The sequence below is a fragment of the Magnolia sinica genome, chromosome 16 (assembly GCF_029962835.1).
Source record: "Magnolia sinica isolate HGM2019 chromosome 16, MsV1, whole genome shotgun sequence".
Lineage (NCBI taxonomy): Eukaryota > Viridiplantae > Streptophyta > Magnoliopsida > Magnoliales > Magnoliaceae > Magnolia > Magnolia sinica.
The window spans coordinates 7,608,935-7,629,271 of record NC_080588.1 but is presented as its reverse complement, the minus strand read 5'-3'; the positions used below and the strand labels follow the sequence as shown (position 1 = coordinate 7,629,271).

Here is a 20,337-nt window from a genome sequence, read left to right as displayed (position 1 = left end):
CATTCACACGAAGGCTTAAAGAGAAATTATAACATTCACACAAAGCCACAATCAACCAACCACCACTACACTAGATATTATAGTGGTTTGCTTGTGTGTACACCAACTGTTAAAAAACAGTCACACAACTACTCCACTCCCAATATCCTCACCCTCGGAATATTGGCTTTCACTATGAAATAGGTTTTTCAAGGTTCACTTAAAACCTTCATAATTGTGTCTTTCAAGCGGGCTTACACAATTCAAAAACCCCACACTCTGAGATTTTCTGGATCACCTCAGACAAACCAAAAAGAGATTTTTCCCTGGCACAACCTAAAAAATATAAATATACTTATCTGGATATTCTCCTTTGATGAAGCCTGGTAGAACCAATTCGAAGTAGATGTTCAATGTAGATGTTTAATGTCTAAACTCACTTATGAAAGGTTTCTAAATGATTTTTAGATTAAATCACCTTGGGCTAGCTTGATTTTATTTTGATCTCAAGAAAGGAGAAAAACTTAAATCCCTTCTTCAAATAAGATTGGAATAGAGAACTCAAAATCAAATGCAAAAAGTTAATTAAAAAAGAATATTAAATGAACACAATATAGCTTAAGAATATCACAAACTTATCTCTCAGAGTGGTGTCTTGATTTTGCTTGAATAACTTACCAAACTCTGAAATTCATGCTCTATTTATAGGTGAAAAAATTGTTCACTCAACTGGCCCAGTGGTTAGCTCAACTGGTCGAAGGACCAACAAGAATTCAAAATTTCAGGCACGATAAGATAAGATTGATCTCGGCTGATTGAGTGGTTGAGTAATATTTGAGTCTCAACATCAAGTGGTTGGCTCGACTGGTCGAGTGGCCTGCTCGACTAGTCGAGCCCTGCACTCAACTAGTCAAGTGGGACCGAGAAAGGTTACTGGACTTTGAGTCAAGCCTGCTCGACTGGTTGAGCACTATTCACTCGACTGGTCGAGCAGTCTCCAGGACTAGTAGAGGGTCCAATAGAAATTCTGAAAATCCACAACAAACCTTAGACTGGTCGAGAAAATTCTTAGACTAGTTGAGCCAGTACTTGGATCAGTTGAACATAAGCTAGGACTAGTCGAGAAAAAGCCTATGAAATTATATAATGACCCAAATTAAGAATACAATCAATATGACCTAACTTATGGTCAATTTAAGGTCATTCATACCTTATAGGTGAAAATTAAACATTGAAACATCATTCGCTTCGGTTGATAGTTTATCTTAAAGTACTTGAAGCTTGTCATTGTATATTCGAAGATGAGCTTGAACTAGTGACCTTTTGACTTTTGAGTTTCAACTTTGAGTATATGAGCTTAAACTTGAGAAGATTACTTAAGCTTGAATTCTTAAGTAAAGCACATTGTCTTGATATAGTTGAATCTTGAAAACTTGATCAAGCACTTGATGTTGTACTTAAAGTTCTTGATGTAAAGTCTCTTGTTCTTATACTTAAAGTTCTTTATGTAAAGTCTCTTGTTCTTGTACTTGAAGTTCTTAATGTAGAGTCTCTTGTTCTTGTACTTGAATGTAGGTAAGGATGATATAAAGTTGAGCTACACAAGATACAGATTCCAAGAGGTTTTGGTACTACAAAATTTAACAAATCTAGGAGCTAGATAAGATAACATTCACAATTTATCCGTGTTTGCTTGCGTTTAGATTTGTGCTTTGGATGATTGGGATCAGCCCATGTTGTGTTCAGTAGTCTAGGTTGTGTACTAAAGATCTTGGTTCCCTAATAGTGCGTATTCGAGATCGTGCCCCTTGGATTTGGGTAGAGTCTAACAGAATTCTAATCTAGGATCGGTCCTTTCCTTGCATCTCTTCATTTTACTTGTTGCCTCGGCTTCTTCTATACCTACATTTTTATTTTTGTTTTTATTTTATTTCTTGTCGTTTTTGCCCGTAGCACCCTTTCAGGTTTTCACTACGACTGGCTTCCCGTCATTTTTGCCCATAGCCTCTTTTCGAATTTTCATTACGTCCCAGGTTTTTATTCTTGCTTGCCCCTTGTCAGCTTGTGCTTTTTTTACCCTTGACGTCATTTTGGGTTTTCACTAAGTCCGCTACATGCCTGTTGTTTTTACTCAAGCTGCCCTTTCGGGTTTTCAGCCCGCCCTTTTTGCTTAGGCATGTTTTTTTTTATAGTGTTCGGAGAGATGAAGAGACTTCCTTCATAGTCGGCCGACTGGTTACCTTCCTGTCCTTGTCTTTAATTACAATCGAGTTGTTATATGTTGGACGAATTATTTGGGGGGATATAGGATGACCTTATTTTCTTCTCTCCTTTTGAATTCTTTCTGAGTTTTCTGTCTTTTTCTTCTTCTTTTTTTGTGGGGCAGTTTTTCTCTCCCTTTTTTTTTGCATTCTTTTTGTAGGAGTTTTTCTCTCTTTTTTTCGTATTCTTTTTGTAGGAGAAATAATTTTTTATTTTTTTTTTGGGTTTTTGTTAATTTCAACTTAGCGATTGTAACCATCGACAAAGTTAGGTGTGGTTACCCGTGATAGATTTTTACGTTGTCGGCGTTGATGGGCTCAGGAAGATCCTCTCCTCTCAGACTGGTGAGCTAGATGGCACCTCCTGGGAGTACCTCCCAAATGATCAGTGGTCCGTCTCACAATGATTTAAACTTTCCTCTGGGATCTGGCAGATGTAGCGATAGGATATGTTTCATGACCATGTCGCCGATTTTGAAGCTCCTCTTTTGGACCCTCATGTTTTAGGCCCGTGCGATCCTTCTTTGGTAGTATTGCACTTTTTGACTACCAGGTGCAGTTGGTCGTATCTTGCTTATTGTCACTCGCCTTCCTCGACTTCGCTTTCTAGCAATACTCCGAGTGATGGGATTTCGATTTTGACTGGCAATACTACTTCCATTCCGTACACGAGTTCATATGGAGTTGCACCTGTAGCAAACCGTACCGATGTCCAATAAGCCCAGAGTGTGTATGGGAGTATTTCCAACCAGTCACGATATGTTTTAACCATTTTCTCCAGTATGCGGATGATAGTCTTCTTTGCAGCTTCGACCCCACCATTCATTTGAGGACGGTAGGGGTTTGACCGATGACACTTGATCTTGAATTTGTCGAGGAAATCGCTAATCCTTTTATTTACGAATGGGGTTCCATTGTCTATAATATGGCGTGAGGAATCCCGTACCAACTAATGATATTATTCTTCATTAACTTTATCACGTGGGATGCTGCGATGATGGTGTAAGATGCTGCCTCTATCCATTTGGTGAAGTAATCTGCCACCATCAGGATGTACTCATGCTCGTTTGAAGCTTTAGGGTTGACCTTGCCGATGATGTTAAGTCTCCATATAGAGAAGGGTCATGGTGTTGTCAGGTTGTATAATTCGGAAGCAGGAGCATATATCTGGTTCACATGCTCCTGACACTTGAAGCACTTCTTGACGTATTTATAGCAATCTGTCTCCATCGTTAGCCAATAATAACCGAGCTGTAGGATCTTCTTTGCCATCATATGTCCGTTCATATATGGGCCGCATAGTCTTTTATGGATTTCTGACATGATCTAAGCTGCTTCTATTTCATCCACTCAATGGAAAAGGACTTGATTGAAGGATCGCTTGTAGAGGATGCCCTCGGTGATCGTAAATTGGGCCGCTAGCCATTAAATAGTGCGACGATCGGTTGATGCCACTCCTTCCAGGTACTTTTGATGCTCGAGATATTTCCTAATGTTTGTGTACCACGGCTGATCGTTCGAAGAGGTTTCGGCTTCGTCGATCTGCAGGCAGAACGCGGGTTCCTCCTGGAGTTCAATAGTGAGTTCCTATTCAGCAATTCCTCTCAGGATTTTCAGCATTGAGGCAAGGGTAGCCAGAGCGTCTGCGAACTGATTCTTAGCTTGGGGCTTGTAAGAGAATGTGATCTCTTCAAATTTCTTGGTTAGATTTTTCAGATAGACATGATAAAGGATTAGCTTTTCGTCCTTGGTCTTCCAGTCGCCATTCGTCTGATTGATGATAAGTTGTGAGTCTCCAAAAACTCGCAACCTCTTCACGTTGAGGATGATGGCTTCTCTTAGACCGGTGATGCATGCTTCGTATTCAGCCATGTTGTTGGTGCAATAGAATGCCAACTGCCTGGAGATGGGGGTACCACCAATTCTTCATCGAGCCCTAGAATGTCTTTGTAAGAGAAAGCAAAGTTGGATAACCTTTGCTTCAAGAATTCCATCATCCTCTGTTTATATTCCGGAGGCAGTGATCTACCAATGCGCACTTCTCTAGGGAGTTCCAGTGATCCCACGTTCACAACTTTGAAATCATTTGCCACAACGTTGACCTTTGTTTCGAACCTTTTGAGGGAATCCTCAAGTTCGAGAGGTGTATTATTATTTCCCTCATCTTGGGCTTCTTCCAAACCCATGAGTTTGAAATCTAACTCTACATCGAAATCGTACGAGTTGACCTCGAACTTTGGTGCTATATGTGGTATGTTTAGCACATTAGAGTTTTCTATTGTTTTTGGTTTTGAAAGATTTTATGATTTTTTTTTATTTTCAGAAATTTTTAATGTTTTTGTGGTTTTTAGAATGTCCGATGTTTTTCTGTTTTGAAGGTTTTCTGATTTTTTTGTGTTGCCAAGAGATCCCGAGTAAGACGGTGTTACAAACCATGATTGATCCTGTCCTGAACCGGGATGCCAACTGCTATTTACATTGGCTTTTTTTGGAGATCGGTATCCATGTATGGCTTACCGGCTGATTCGATCATTAGGGGGATGACTATCTAGCTCGGTTCTTTCCCCATTTCGATCCTGTTGCCCTGCTCTGTTTGTACCTGTGGGTCATCTGTCCCGATAACCATGATGTCCACTGGACCGGGTTTAGAGTCTACCCGATAACCATGATGTCCACTGGACCGGGTTTAGAGTCTATGTCTAACCCAATATCTTGAAATCCCACTACCAAAAAAAGGGGCAAAGGATTCAGACCACGTTTATTTTTTGCGACGGATATAAACCTTAGCTAAGCTTGCTACGGTTTTAATCCGTAGCTAAAAAATCAATACACCATTAATATTTAATAGTGTTGTAAGGGGCTCTATGAGGTCTAAAAGAAACTACATGTTCTATCTAAGCCGTCTATATATTTTTAAATATTACTTTAGTAGATGAGAAAAAAATTAGCTAGATCAAAGGCTCAAGTGGACCACACGGTAGGAAACATTGATATTAAATTACAGTTGCTTCTTATGGTGTGGTCCCCTTGGATCTTCAATATACCTGAAATTTGGTGTGATAAGCTAAAATAATTTATTAAAATTATGGATCGGAATGGATTAGGGAAATACATCATGATGGGCCCCATGGAGCCCTTGATCGGACTGTCTACGTCTGTCCGTCAGAAACCCCCAAATTTGGGTGTGCGCTCAAAACAGAGCCACGCCCAAACACGGTTATTTCTCTCTCTCTCTCTCGATTGTAGAGAGGGAGGGTGGTCGTTACAGACAGAGAGAGAGAGAGAGAGAGAGAGATTGCAGAGAGGGAGGGCGGTCGTTGCAGACGGAGAGAGATTGCAGAGACGGAGGGCGGTCGTTGCAGACGGAGAGAGATTACAGAGAGGGAGAGTGAGAGATTACAGAGATGGAGAGTGCATTTCTCCATCTTCCCCTCTTTTTAAATCTCCAGCAACATTGAGGTATTTCTCTCTCTCTCTCTCTCTCTCTCTCTCTCTATCTCTCTCAATCTCTCTCAATCTCAATTCCGATTTAGGGTTATCCGGATTTTAGGGTGGATTCCACCGGAATGTTTATTTGCCATACAACCTGTTGATGTGCTAGGTGGGGCCCATGGAGTTGTTAGTCACAATGGGCCATGTAGCCCGCCTTACCCAACAATCCGACTTGGATTTGGGGATTTTAGGGCTTACAGATTTGGAGATTTTAGGGCTTACAAATTTGGGGATTTCAAATGTTCGTGTTGTTTGTAACTTTTAAAACCAATTTTATGGCAATGTTGTTTACATATGGTGTTAATGTTCAAATAGTTTCAATTATTCCAACACATACAGAAATGCAGGAATATAGATCTAATTTTTTCTATATTTCTTTGTATAGCCGAAGCATTACTTGCTTTCAAGACTGTCGTGCGTAATCCCCAACAGTTAAGTAGTTGGGTTGGGAAATACCCTCTGCAATGAATCACCATCCCCAACAGTTTGCCTATCTATTGTTAGAGTAATGCTTCCCGACACATTAATCAGATATACTGCATTTTTGCATACATGTATGGGTCATGCAGTTCAAACTTGGCAAGCTGACATTTAGTCAATTCATTTGCATAGGATGTCTTTTATATTCATGATACATTGTTACTGGATTCCATGTTCAGCATTTGTGATTTTGTTGCCTAATCATTTAACTCTTGTTAGCTATGAGTAAAGAGAAAAAAAGGAACTCCATCATTTTAGCTTTTATATAGTCATATTATAGAAAGAAAGAAAAGAAAAACTTATTATGACCCACTTGTAAGTTATATCATGATGCTTCTGCCAAATTTTTTTTTTTTTTTTTTTTGTTGTTGTTCATATATGTCTCTCCCTTTTCTTTTGTAATGTTATAATTCCAAAAGTCCTTTAGCATTGATGTTTGGGTCATAAGAGAATTTGTCCTCCTATAGGAGATTGAATAGATTCAACCTTCCAATATCAGAAGTTGTAATTTGATTTTTGTTGTCTGACATGCACTAAATCTAACAGATAAATTTTTTTAAAAAAAGAAAGAAAGAAAGACATCCGCATAACCTGTCCTAGCAAATGAATCCAATGATGTTTCAGTCTTGAATCATTTTCTTTAATGCATCATTTTCCACATCCATGTTTTAGTTGCTCTCTATTAAAAGTAATGATTTTCATTGACTGATTATATGAAAATCTCATAGGTGATAGTTTGATTGGTTTGGTTTGAGATATAACCAAATAGCTTATGTTATGTTATCTATTGTTTCATTTACCTTCTTTTGATGATTTTAGAACCAGTTCTAAAACCCAGACCTAACTCCTGGCTATATGATCAGATTGGTTCTGGATTGGAACTGGCCGGTGAAGCGGCCGTATCACTATAACACCTAGTTAGTTGAGCAGAAACAATTTGTAAAAGAAAAAAAAAAAGAACTATATCAGTCAAAGCTCATTCGCGGGACTTGAAAGTCAGACAGTTTCACTATGCAAATAATGGAATACTTGTTATTTATTTATTTATTTATTTTCTATTTTTATGATCTTAGATTGAGCAGATTTTCTGGCTGAAATGAAACAGAGTTGGGTCTAACCAGATGGACTGGCAGTTGGATCAAACCGTCGCCCAAGTCCAATCTATGTTTTAAACCATTGCTTAGAATAATCTTAGGATGTCATTTAAACAGTTTAAAAAATAAACAAACAAATAAAATGAAGTATAGAAGGAAAAAAAATTCACCTTGGGCATCAAATGGAAAGCCAATGTCTGAAACTGATCAATATGTACAAACACTGCCTCAATTTCCAACTATGCAGAAGTCGAATTCTCATGAGAGTCCCAAAGCTGTGAGATCAGTGTTATGAATGACTATACAGATAAAAGCATCATTTGTGAATGCTATTGGAAGATTGGAGCCTGTAACATAATGTATAGCAGAGCTGTTGATATTGTGCAGAGTGTTCCTGTGCAAGCTAGGCAAACACCACCACTGTTTCTAGCTTCTGAAACTATATATATTCTTCTTGACATATGATGATTTTTTTTGTAACTTTCAGCTTTTGAATTATTGACATGTTAAGTTGGCAACTTTTGTTGTTTGCCATGAATCATTTATGGCATGCTACTTTATATTCATCAGTTGGCACAAAAAGGTAAGTTGTCAGCAAGATTTCTTTGTAACAACATTGAGTGAGAGCATACCACTTATGACTTTGTTGCTATAAAAAAACTCACATATAAACTTCATTAATTCATTAAAGGAGGTATTCGAATCTATATATTCTTTTACATGAACTTGTTTTTTTCCCAAGTCTTGTTTCATCTGTAATTGTTTGATGCTCTTCAAAAAAAAAGAAAAAAGAAAAAAGAGTCTGTGTTATAGAAATCAAGTGATGTTTTATCTATCTATTTTATATTCCTTAAAGTTAGATTTTTGAACATTGTTATAGAAATCAAGTGATGTTCTATCTGTCTATTTTTGTAAAATAAGATTTATTTCTTTCTTTCTTTCTTTCTTTCTTTCTTGAATTTATTAAGAGAGTGCCGAACAAGGGCCTGTTTGCCTGTTTGGACATATAAGGGCCTGTTTGGATGTCTAGGGTCCGAAAAGAGCACCGAGAGGGTGAAAAGAGTAGGGGCATGTTTTTTTTAAAAAAAAAATATTGAATGAATTTTGTACTCTATATTTGGTCATCACATTAGTATTTATGAATACATTTTTATCTTCAAACCAAATGGAGCCTAAGCCCCTTTTTTAACTCCGCCAATGCAACTCCTCGCATTGCCGGTGCCAAGCCCAGGTAAAGAAGGAGGGAGAAGGGCCTTAGAATGAGATCGTTAATTATGGAGGAGATCCTGAAAGTGCAGTGAGTATCTCTTATTTTATGGTTTTACTTGTACATTCCTGTATTGATTGCTCATGCATGATGGTTATGCGCATTCTTTCAGGTGGATGTTGCATGTGGGAGGATTGAAACTGCATATTTCAGATTCAAGCATATATTGTTGTCATGTTTGGGTGCATGGCGATTGGATCTGAAAATTTGAGATTCTCATTCATTTATTTCATGGCTTTCGGTAAGATCTTCTTTAATTGTTAATTTATTTAATTTGAATGGAAGAAGAAACTTTTGTTTTAACATTGAGGTCTTGGGTTTGAGCCCAACTTTAGTTTACCCTCCCAAAAAAAGAAAAAAAAAAAAGAATTACTATGAAATGTCGAGTCAAAATTATTTACATCTAGGTAGATTTCTTTAATTGATCCAAACCAATGATGCTCTGGCTCCATTGTGGCTGATCTATGCACCAAAACCTCCCAGGTAGGGAAATCCTAAACCTACAATTGGTATTTTTGGTTAGAAAAATATACAGCTAGTAAAGAAAATACAGTAAAGATCCACATTCAGGATACATGGATCTTCCAACATGGTGTGTTTTTGGTGCATGTGTAACCCATGGTTGAGACCACCATGTATTGCTTGTCAAAACCAGTTTTGAAACAATCATTGTAATTCATAAGGAGGTGGCATCGGAGGACAATCTGAAACAACACATGGAATCTCTGGAGAAGGTGAGTCTTTCTTGCATGGCTGTCTGATTTTCCTATTATTGGTGCATATATATATATATATATATATATATATATATAATATATATTTATATATATATATATATATATATATATATAATTTGAAGATATATTGTTGGTAAAACTATTTTTTTATTTATGTTTCTCTATTTCTTTGAATCCCATGCAATTGTATTGCCTAGATTAGAAGTCTGTTTGGAATTTCTTGATTTGCTGTTGACTGGATGCACTCCTCCATAATTGTAGGTGGAATAATAACAGCTTTCAGTGTTATTCCTATCCCACTTGCTATATGGAGTAGAAAAATGGGAAAATAGGATCCTGCCTGATGCAGTTCTTGCTTCACACTCTCACCCTAATTGCAAGGCGGATTAGTTCTTCATTCTGAGTATCTTGGACTCAGGGAACCAAATTGCAATATATTACTTTCAAATTGGACTTGTGTGAAACTTAACTGCAACTTGATGGATACACATGCATCATGAGTCATGACTATTAGGAAACATCTTAAAACTTTTTATATTCTCTTGATTAAACTGAACTTGTTAATATTCTCTTTTGTAATGATCTCCTATTAACCAGTCTGTAAATAACTTCCGTGAGAACTCATCCCGCGTATTGTGTGCATGACATCCAGCCCATTCATCAGATGTGTTACCTCATGAAACCTCTAGGCCCAAAAATCAGCCTGATTCAAAATTTAGGTGAGCCACAACAAAGGGAACCAAAGCGAGAGGGCACCCTGCCCTTGATTTTCACGTGGGCCTAAATAAGTTGCAAAATAGCCTAATTTTTTGCATGAACCTTCATCCAAGCCAGATGAAAGGTACACATGGGATTAGTTCTTGAAGGGTTCTCACATGTTCTCATGAAAACTGGTTTGTGGGAGAAATTTTTCCTCCAAATATAGTGTAAAATATGAACTATCATCTTTCTACGTCTTCCCCCACCCTAACTTCTACTGTAGAACAAGTGCTATTTGTTGATGGGAATTTGATTTTCATACCTAGAATCATGAAACTTAGAATACTTTAAACTAATTCAGGTCTCTTCCTTATACCTACAAGGCCACATTCTTTTAGGTTCCTATAGGTAGCAGCCAATCATGGTTTACTTCCAATCCTGTACAGATTCTGTCATGACTGTTTTTAGCATTTTCATTTTCTAATTTTCCTATGGTTGAATAATGCAACTAAGCAATTTCTACGTTCTGGAAGCTGAAGTTTTGATCAAGTTGTCAAACTTGCTAGAATACTTGGTTTCTCAGAGGAATGCCAAGAAGACAGGAAGATGTATTCATTTTAGAAGATTGTAATGTGTTTCATTGAGATTCTTGAAACACACTGTAAAAACCCATTTTGTGGAATAGTGAAAAGGAAAAAAGAAAATTGGCTAGTAATTATGACTGATTTGCTTGATGCAATTAGGTGGTTTAACAATGGATCCTATGCTTGGAGATTAGCCAGTCTGTTTGACTAGAAGTTTGATATTCGTGCTAGAGTTTGGGTTAGAATGTTGTCAGATATACAATTAAAGGCTATCATTGGGTTAGAATGTTGTCGGATAGCACTAAACAACAATTCAATGCCTTGTAGCCATGTCAGGGCTGCCCAATGTGACGATTTATCCCATGAGACCGCAGGTTGGTTTCCCTTTACATTTGTAAACTCAACGACATGAATTCCCCTATGTGCATTTTGTTGGATGGTTTATGATAGTCGGTGTCTTTTCATGTCAACCGATTGCAAAAGCTTCTTATGTAATATATATTTGAAAAACTCTTTTGCAGGTACTACAAGCTATATCAAAGGCTCTCGACGATCCAAAAAGGCCCGTTCGACAGGAAGCTACTAGATGCCATCAAGCATGGTTTGATTTCATTTATAAGCACATCAATCATCTAATATTTCTCTCTTCAAGTCAGTGGGTATGACACTTTATGATCTTTCATAACAGGGCATCAACTGCATCAAGAAGCCTTCATTTTTGAGGGGCACAACGTTGTTACTTGTTCGTTTAAGAAAAAAAGGCCAGTTCTACCTGAAGAAATATAGAAGACTAACCCATACATGCCTTTGTCAAACTACAAATGAGCGGGTAAGCTTTTGTATTCTTAGAAGACATCCATCATATATGGGATATCCCAATATTGGAGATGATCAGTATTATCTTACCAATGCCAGCTATGTGAAACCATTGACAAGTAAAACACCAAAAGGTATGTGAATTTGAGAGCCTAACTCAATTCAACAACACATCCAATCTATGGATAGGAGCATTTTCACCAATCTTTCATCCAAGAACCTACAAATGACATCCATTCTGTGCCCTCTCATCTGGAGGCCAGGGCGCATTTGGATGCACTACCAAATTGAATAGCAATTATTAGTCTAATGGAGCGGAAATAACTCAACTGCCATTTCCTTTATTTTCCTTCCATTCATATTGATGGTATACACATCAATTTACAATTACATCTCGGACATGGAAAGAACAAAACTCCAATTTGGGGGCCGTGCTTCCTAATTATGAACACCAGAAAACATCTCATTTAATCTCAATTGAACTGATTATGAACTATTTGTACATATGTCATCTCATGAGTCTTACTATTTGTAATTTTCTTACCCCTGTAGTGATTATCAGAAGTAATGGGCCATCATTGAAAGATTACCCTTGTAGTGAGTCCAATTAAGGTATGGATAATATATAGTTTTAGTTCATGGTAAATGGTACCTTTTATTGTGGATCACCCTTGGACTAAAGACCTGGTACCTATTGTTGTAAGTTCGTATTGATTTCGCTAATTGTAATAGAAAACAGACTCAAGCTCAAGTTCGTATTGATATCCTGGTTTTTTGTCATTTCATTCATATAATTTTTTTGTTCTGTCAATGCAGCTAGGTACAACATTGGTGCAGTTATCTTGCTCTGGGCACCTGTAGTCTTGGTATGTCTCATTGTCCTTCAATAATTTAATATATTGAGATTTCTTTCCTATCATCATTTACATTTTTCTTCTTAATCGATACTTGGAAGTTAGTATAATCATTTACTCTGTTTTACAATCTTTACAACCTTTATTTGTAAATCTGTGCCCATATGCATTGTCGAAGAAACTAAAAAACTTACTCATTCTCAGATTGCATTGTGGAATATGCATCCATTATTCAAAGAAAGGGCGATATTCAAAGCACTCACACTTTCTCTCCTTGCTAGCTAAATTGGTGAGTCTTCTTTCCTTCATACTATATGATTCATTGATGAAGTGGCCTAGCCATTTGGACATGCCCATGTTATATATTATCTCGAAATTGATGAAGTAGATCCGGATGTGCGTCGAAGCTATCCGGATGTTGAGAGGGGGTCCTTAGAAGGTGGGAACCGCTGTTATGACCATGATGAAGCTATCCATTTCCTATGGACAGCAATATGGGTGGACTGGCCATTTAGACAGGCCCATGTTTATATATTATCTCGAAATTGATGAAGCAGATCCGGATGTGCGTCAGAGCTATCCTAATGTTGAACGGGGTCCCTGGAAGGTGCGAACCGTTGTTATGACCATGATGAAGCTGTTCATTTCCTATGGACAGCAATATGGGTGGCCTGGCCATTTGGGCAGACCCGTGTTTAGTATTATCTCGAAATTGATGAAGCAGATCCGGATGTGCGTCGGAGCTATCCGGATGTTGAGCGGGAGTCCCTGGAAGGTGGGAACCGCTGTTATGACCATGATGAAGCTATCTATTTCCTATGGACAGCATTGAAGGGGCCTGGCCATTTGGACAGGCCATGTTTATATCTGTATTTGCAAGGACCACACCCTAAACCTATAACCTAAACCTAAACTTTAACTTTAACCTATAACCTCAAATTTAATCTATAACCTATAACCTAAACCTAAACCTAAACCTATAACCTATAACCTAAACCCGATCCTGAACCCGAACCCGATTTTCTAAGCCTAAACCTTAACCTATTCTCAATTCCCTAAAGCTATAACCTATAACCTATAACCTAAACCTAAACCTAAACCTAAACCTAAACCTATAACCTATAACCTAAACCTAAAACTTAAACCTAAACCTATAACCTAAACCTATAACCTAAACATAAACCTATAACGTAAACCTAAACCTAAAACCTAAATGTATTCTCAAATCCCTAAACCTAAACCTACACCTAATCCTAATCTCAACTCCCTAATCTAAACTTAAAACCTAAACCCAATCCCGAACCCGAACCCGATTTCCTAAACCTAAACCTTAACCTATTCTCAATTCCCTAAAGCTATAACCTATAACCTATAACCTAAACCTAACCTAAACCTAAAACCTAAACCTAAACCCAAACCTAAACCTATAACCTTAACCTAAACCTAACCTAAACCTATAACCTAACCTTAACCTAAACATAAAACCTAAAACTAAACCTATAACCTAAACCTAAAACCTAAATGTATTCTCAAATCCCTAAACCTAAACCTACACCTAATCCTAATCTCAACTCCCTAACCTTAACCTAAACCTAAACCTAAACTTGAAAACCCAAACCGAAACCTAATCCCAAACCCGAACCCGATTTCCTAAACCTAAACCTTAACCTATTCTCAATTCCTTAAAGCTATAACATATAACCTAAACCTAAACCTTAACCTAAACCTATAACCTAAACCTAAACCTAAACCTAAACCTATAACCTTAACCTAAACCAAAACCTATAAACTAAACCTTAACCTATAACCTAAACTTATAACCGATAACCTAACCTTAACCTAAACCTAAAACCTAAACCTAAACCTGTAACCTAAGCCTATAACCTATAACCTAAACCTAAACCTATAACCTAAACCCGATCCTAAACCCGATCCCGAACCCGAACCCGATTTCCTAAACCTAAACCTTAACCTATTCTCAATTCCCTAAAGCTATAACCTATAACCTATAACCTAAACCTAACCTAAACCTATAACCTAAACCTATAACCTTAACCTAAACCTAAACCTAAACCTAAACCTATAACCTAAAACCTAAACCTAAACCTAAAACCTAAATGTATTCTCAAATCCCTAAACCTAAACCTATACCTAATCCTAATCTCAACTACTTAACCTAAACCTAAACTTGAAAACCCAAACCTAAACCCGATCCCGAACCCGAACCCGATTTCCTAAACCTAAACCTTAACCTATTCTCAATTCCCTAAAGCTATAACTTATAACCTATAACCTATAACCTAAACCTAAACCTAACCTAAACCTAAAACCTAAACCTAAACCTAAACCAAAACCTATAACCTTAACCTAAACCAAAACCTATAACCTAAACCTTAACCTATAACCTATAACCTATAACCTAAACTTATAACCTATAACCTAACCTTAACCTAAACCTAAAACCTAAACCTAAACCTATAACCTAAACCTATAAACTAAAACCTAAACCTAAACCTAAAACCTAAATGTATTCTCAAATCCCTAAACCTAATCCTAATCTCAACTCCCTAACCTAAACCTAAACCTAAACTTGAAAACCCAAACCTAAACCCGATCCCGAACCCGAACCCGATTTCCTAAACCTAAACCTTAACCTATTCTCAATTCCTTAAAGCTATAACCTATAATCTATAACATATAACCTAAACCTAAACCTTAACCTAAACCTAAACCAAAACCTATAAACTAAACCTTAACCTATAACCTAAACTTATAACCGATAACCTAACCTTAACCTAAACCTATAACCTATAACCTAAACCTAAACCTAAAACCTAAATGTATTCTCAAATCCCTAAACCCAAATCTATACCTAATCCTAATCTCAACTCCCTAACCTAAACCTAACCTAAACTTGAAAACCCAAACCTAAACCCGATCCTGAACCCGAACCTGATTTCCTAAACCTAAACCTTAACCTATTCTCAATTCCCTAAAGCTATAACTTATAACCTATAACCTATAACCTACACCTAAACCTAACCTAAACCTATAACCTTAACCTAAACCTAAAACCTAAACCTAAACCTAAAACCTAAATGTATTCTCAAATCCTTAAACCTAAACCTACACCTAATCCTAATCTCAACTCCTTAACCTAAACCTAAACTTGAAAACCCAAACTAAACCCGATCTCAAACCCGAACCCGATTTCCTAAACCTAAACCTTAACCTATTCTCAATTCCCTAAAGCTTTAACCTATAACTTATAACCTATAACCTAAACCTAAACCTTAACCTAAACCTATAACCTAAACCTTAACCTAAACCTCAACCTATAACCTTAAACTAAACCAAAACCTATAACCTAAACCTTAACCTATAACCTATAACCTATAGCCTAAACTTATAACCTATAACTTAACCTAAACCTATAACCTAAAACCTAAACCTAAACCTATAACCTAAATGTATTCTCAAATCCCTAAACCTAAACCTACACCTAATCCTAATCTCAACTCCCTAACCTAAACCTAAACCTAAACTTGAAAACCCAAACCTAAACCCGATCCCGAACCCGAACCCGATTGATGTAATAATGTAGCCCAATCACATGGCAACAAACAAGAAAATCTTGCTTTGTTGGCAAGCATACTCGAACTCAAGCATCACAATGCATCTATTTCCATCTCTACTATCTCTTATAGCATAGATTATTTGAGTTTTGGATTTATCTCATTTTTAGAGTCATGTCCTAACACAATATGATAATATTAATAGACAAGGTGGATTTGTCACCAACATTATTTCAAGACCCATAAACTTCTCCTTATAGGAAGTTGGGTAGGGCACATGCAGCTTGAATCCATCAAAGGAGATAAGGATCACCTCTCATATGTTCTCTCTTTTTTTCATTTGTTATTTTCCATAAGATTGTTTATTTTGTGGTGTCTGCTCACGTACAACATTTTAGCATGTTAACATTTTAGCAAACCAGAATGAGTTTTTCAACATATCATATATTATTTTAGGTAGGAGAAGCTACTTTAAAAGTCCATCCTAGGTTTGAACACATTACTCATGTTGGATTTTGCCATAGTTTAGAAGATTTCTAGGTACATTTTTTATTTTTTCATATATAAGTGTTTTTTTTGTCTTTCTTCCTTTTGAGATGTGTACAAAGGCATGTTTATTTGATTGTGTCTACAAATACTATTTTATACAGGCTGACAAGCTAAAGAAGTCAGTGGATGATGAAATTCATTTTCTCAAGGGAAGGGTTTCAGAACTTGAAAGTGATCTTGTGTCGAAGTCCACGGAAGTTACATCTGCAGTTTCAAGGAAAGAAGAAGCTCTATCTTCTACATTTGCTGAAATTGACCGTCTGAAGGAAGAAAATTCTGTAAAAATGTGAGCATTATTGAATGCATATAGAGGATGTTTACTGTGTTGGAGTGTATTTGTTTCTTGCACATGAGGGCACGCCTTAGTTGTAATTCTTATGATAGGTTGAGCAAAGTGAAGTATTGTTTATTTAGAAATGTGAATGCAGGATGCATTATATGATTTGATTGTTATTTGTAATAAATGCATCATTTTTTTCTAATTGCATTTTATGTACTATTTCTATCAACATTAAGCTTAGATGAGTTATCAATCACAGCAGGTTCTTGCAATGGAAACAGGTGTATTATTATAATTTTTTAAAAAATAGTTACGAATATAATCTGTACCTATAGCTATGGCTTTTGTCCGTAGCTATTGTTATCTATTGCTACGGATATTATTGGTAGCTATTGGTATCTATTACTATGGATAAAATACCTTTTGCTACGGATATGATCCGTAGTACATCTGTCGCTATTGGTGGGGTAGCTAAAGGTATTGCTACGGATATAATCTGTAGCTATTGGTATCTATTGCTACGGATATAATCCGTAGCTATACCTTTAGCTACCCCACCAATAGCGACAGACGTGCTACGGATCATATCCGTAGCCAAAAGGCTTTTGCTACGGTTTTTGGCCGTAGCCTTTACCCGTTTTTCTTGTAGTGCTAAAGGGAGACATTCTAATGAGAGTTTTAAATACTATACGATTAGAGGTGGGCAGGAGTGTTTCCCCTTGACTGTTGGTGGGGATGGGTGCCTCCCCACTCTTGTCTGTTTGTCTTGTAATGGGCGCCTCTAGTCTTGGGTCCTCCATGGGTGATCCTACTTCTGTGCCCCTAACTTCATTTAGTGGGTCCGGGGGTTCTGCCTCTGGTATTGGGTGTGCTTTTAAAGTTCTAAGGATCTTATCCCATCGTATTGGCCGCCAAGTGAACTCCTGGCTAGAGTGTTCTACTAGTTTAAGCCGCTGGAGGTGTTCCTCAAGAGATGTCATCGTGTCACCATAAACTGTCCCAGATTTTACAAACTCAATGGGCGTACACTTAAACAGTTGCCTCTTTTTAGGCCTTGCGGCCTGATCTTTCGGTGTTAGTTGATATCTTAGTCCCTGTCTTCGCTCGTTAGCACGAGCTTGCTTTACTACCATACCTCTCTCGTGGAAATCGGTACGGTAGTTCAAAATTAGCCGGTTAGCCGGGGGGAAGACATATTCGGCAGCGAGTGGGCATGGGTTGACGATAGAGTTCACAATTTCAAACTCGAAACTATGATACGGTATGTCACCCTCCTGTGCTGGATGTATATTACTGGGACGTCAGGTTCTAGTATGTTGACCGCTACCGGTAGAATGATTTCCGGTTCGGCCAGTACCGAAATGATTTGATTTCCCAAAGAGAATTTAACCCTTTGATGGAGGGTAGATGGGATGACTCCAATAGCATGGAGCCATGGTCGCCCCAACAGAATGTTGAACGAGGTGGGGATGTCAATGATCTGGAATGTGACAAGAGTGACATCCGGTCCGATTTGTAACTCGACCTCTATCTCTGCCTCTACTTGCCTTCAAGAGTTATCGAAGGCTCTGATACTCATGGTACTAGGCCTAAAAGAAGATGGTTCAATCCCCAAACGTTTAACAGTCCTCAGAGGGCAAACGTTTAAGCTTGATCCGTTGTCAATGAGTACGAGTGAAACCTTGAAATCCCTATAACGAACAGCTATATTGAGTGAGCGCCCATGTTTGCGGCCCTCAAGTGGTAACTCATTATCGGAGAAAGTGATGGCTTGTGGTGCAAGAAGTTGTCTGATCATGCTTGCCACCATTTCAGGCGGTACGTCAGGAGAGATGTGTACATCGTTCAGAGTTTTCGTAAAGATTTCTCGATGCGATCTCGATGTGCACAAGAGTTCCCAGATGAAAATTTGTGTGGGAATAGTTTTAAGCTGAGCGGCTACGTCGTAGGCAGCATCATCTTTATGGGTTGTTCCTGACAAAGTTCCCCGGGTTTCTTTCGGATTCTGATTGTCCCTCCTAAAGTACCTACCATTGTTGCCCACTTCAGCACATTCTGGGTAGTGCCACGGGACTGCCTTTGTATTATAGGAAGGAATCATCCTCCTTTCCAGGTATACCGGTTCCTGAGGCTGCGGAATTTTTACTGGTACAGTTTGTGGTGGACTCGAGGATTTCCCTTGAAGTGTGACTGAATCCTCATGGGTTTTTACGATGGGACTCTCCTCCTCCTTTTAGTGTTCATTCTGTGAGGGAGGGATCCTTCGGGCGTGTGCCAATTGGTGAGGTAAGAAGAAGCTTGGAGACTGGACTGGAGGTGCCCCTTGCAAGGTTAGCGGGGTTAGATCGGGGAGGCCTATTGGAAGAATAAGAGGTTCAAAGCTTGACCTATTTGGATATGCAGGAGATAATGTTAGACGTGTCCCTTGGAGAACGAGAGGCTGAGAGTTTGACCTCTTGGATGTTTGTGGTGCCCCTTGGAGAATGAGAGGCTGAGAATTTAGTCTGTTGGATGCTGGTGGTGCCCCTTGGAGGATGAGAGGTTGTGCTATCGGTGCTACTTCGAGAAATACCTGTTGCCCAGGCAGAGGCGTCTGATGGTATCCCCATGTTCAATTTGTCGTATCAGGCATGATTGCTTGTATGGAGTGATGTGGAAAGGAGTACGCGGGACGTCCTTCCTCAATGTTGTTGATGGTAGAGGTGCCGGATGTGCTGGGCCCTACTTGGTGCAATGGCAGGGGATTATGGAGGATGTTGGCTTGGGCCATAGTGTTAGCTTACAAGGTGATCGCAATCTTTTGGCTTTCAATCAAATCCTGGACCGCGTGCTTTAAGGCGAAACAGCGGTCGGTTGGATGGCCGGGAGACTGATGATATGCGCAATACTCATTCTCATTATAACTTGCGGGCAAGGGATTTGACGAAGGTCGAAGTTAGAGTGGTGTCAGAAGTTGCTTTTGCACCAACATTGTCATAATCTGACTGTATGTTTGTGCTAAAGGGGTGAACTTCCCGCCCAACATTGCCTGCTTGTACTGGTTTTGCGCATTTCCCCTAGGCTATTGCTGTTGCTGTTGATGCGGTTGTGTCTAATATCCCTGTTGGGTTTGCTGTGGTTGGTACTGCCTGTTTTGATGTGTCTCCGATTGCGAAGCGTACTAGTTACCTTCAATGTTGGCAACGATGTTGCTAACTTCTATAGTATGTTGCACGGGAGCAGTACCGTTTCCATTCCCATATCCAATGGGCTTCCCCTTGACTTTACTTTCTTGACTGAGGGGGCCTGATGTGGCCATGGGGAGATGGTTCCGGCTCTTATCCTGGCTTCTACTTGCTCCCCAAAGCGGATGAGCTGGGAGAAGTTCACATATGGGTACGAGATTAGATATCCAGAGATGTTTGGGTTTGCCGAATGGACGATCATGGATATCTGTTCCTCGTTGTCGATGGGGTTTCTCATTCGGACGGGCATAGCCCGCCATCATCCCACGTATGCCGATAATGATTCGTTAGCCTTTTGCCTCAAGGCAACTAGATCTGCTCTTCTTGAAGTCATGTTCAGATTATATGAGAATCTATCAATAAATGCCTGAGAAAGTCTTTCCCAGGTCCTAATCTGATGGCTGTCGGTGAAGTGTACCAGTCTAAGGCATCGCCCTTGAGGGATT

At 38.6% G+C, this 20,337-nt stretch overlaps 1 long non-coding RNA gene across 1 annotated transcript; it reads left to right on the top strand.

Annotated features, from left to right (window-relative positions):
• Positions 1 to 12,167: 12,167 nt before the first annotated feature.
• On the top strand, positions 12,168 to 16,846 carry LOC131229052 (uncharacterized). The gene is made up of 3 exons (XR_009163152.1): positions 12,168 to 12,275; positions 12,468 to 12,552; positions 16,489 to 16,846. It is a non-coding gene; the product is annotated as an uncharacterized LOC131229052 (long non-coding RNA).
• The last annotated feature ends 3,491 nt before the right edge of the window (positions 16,847 to 20,337 follow it).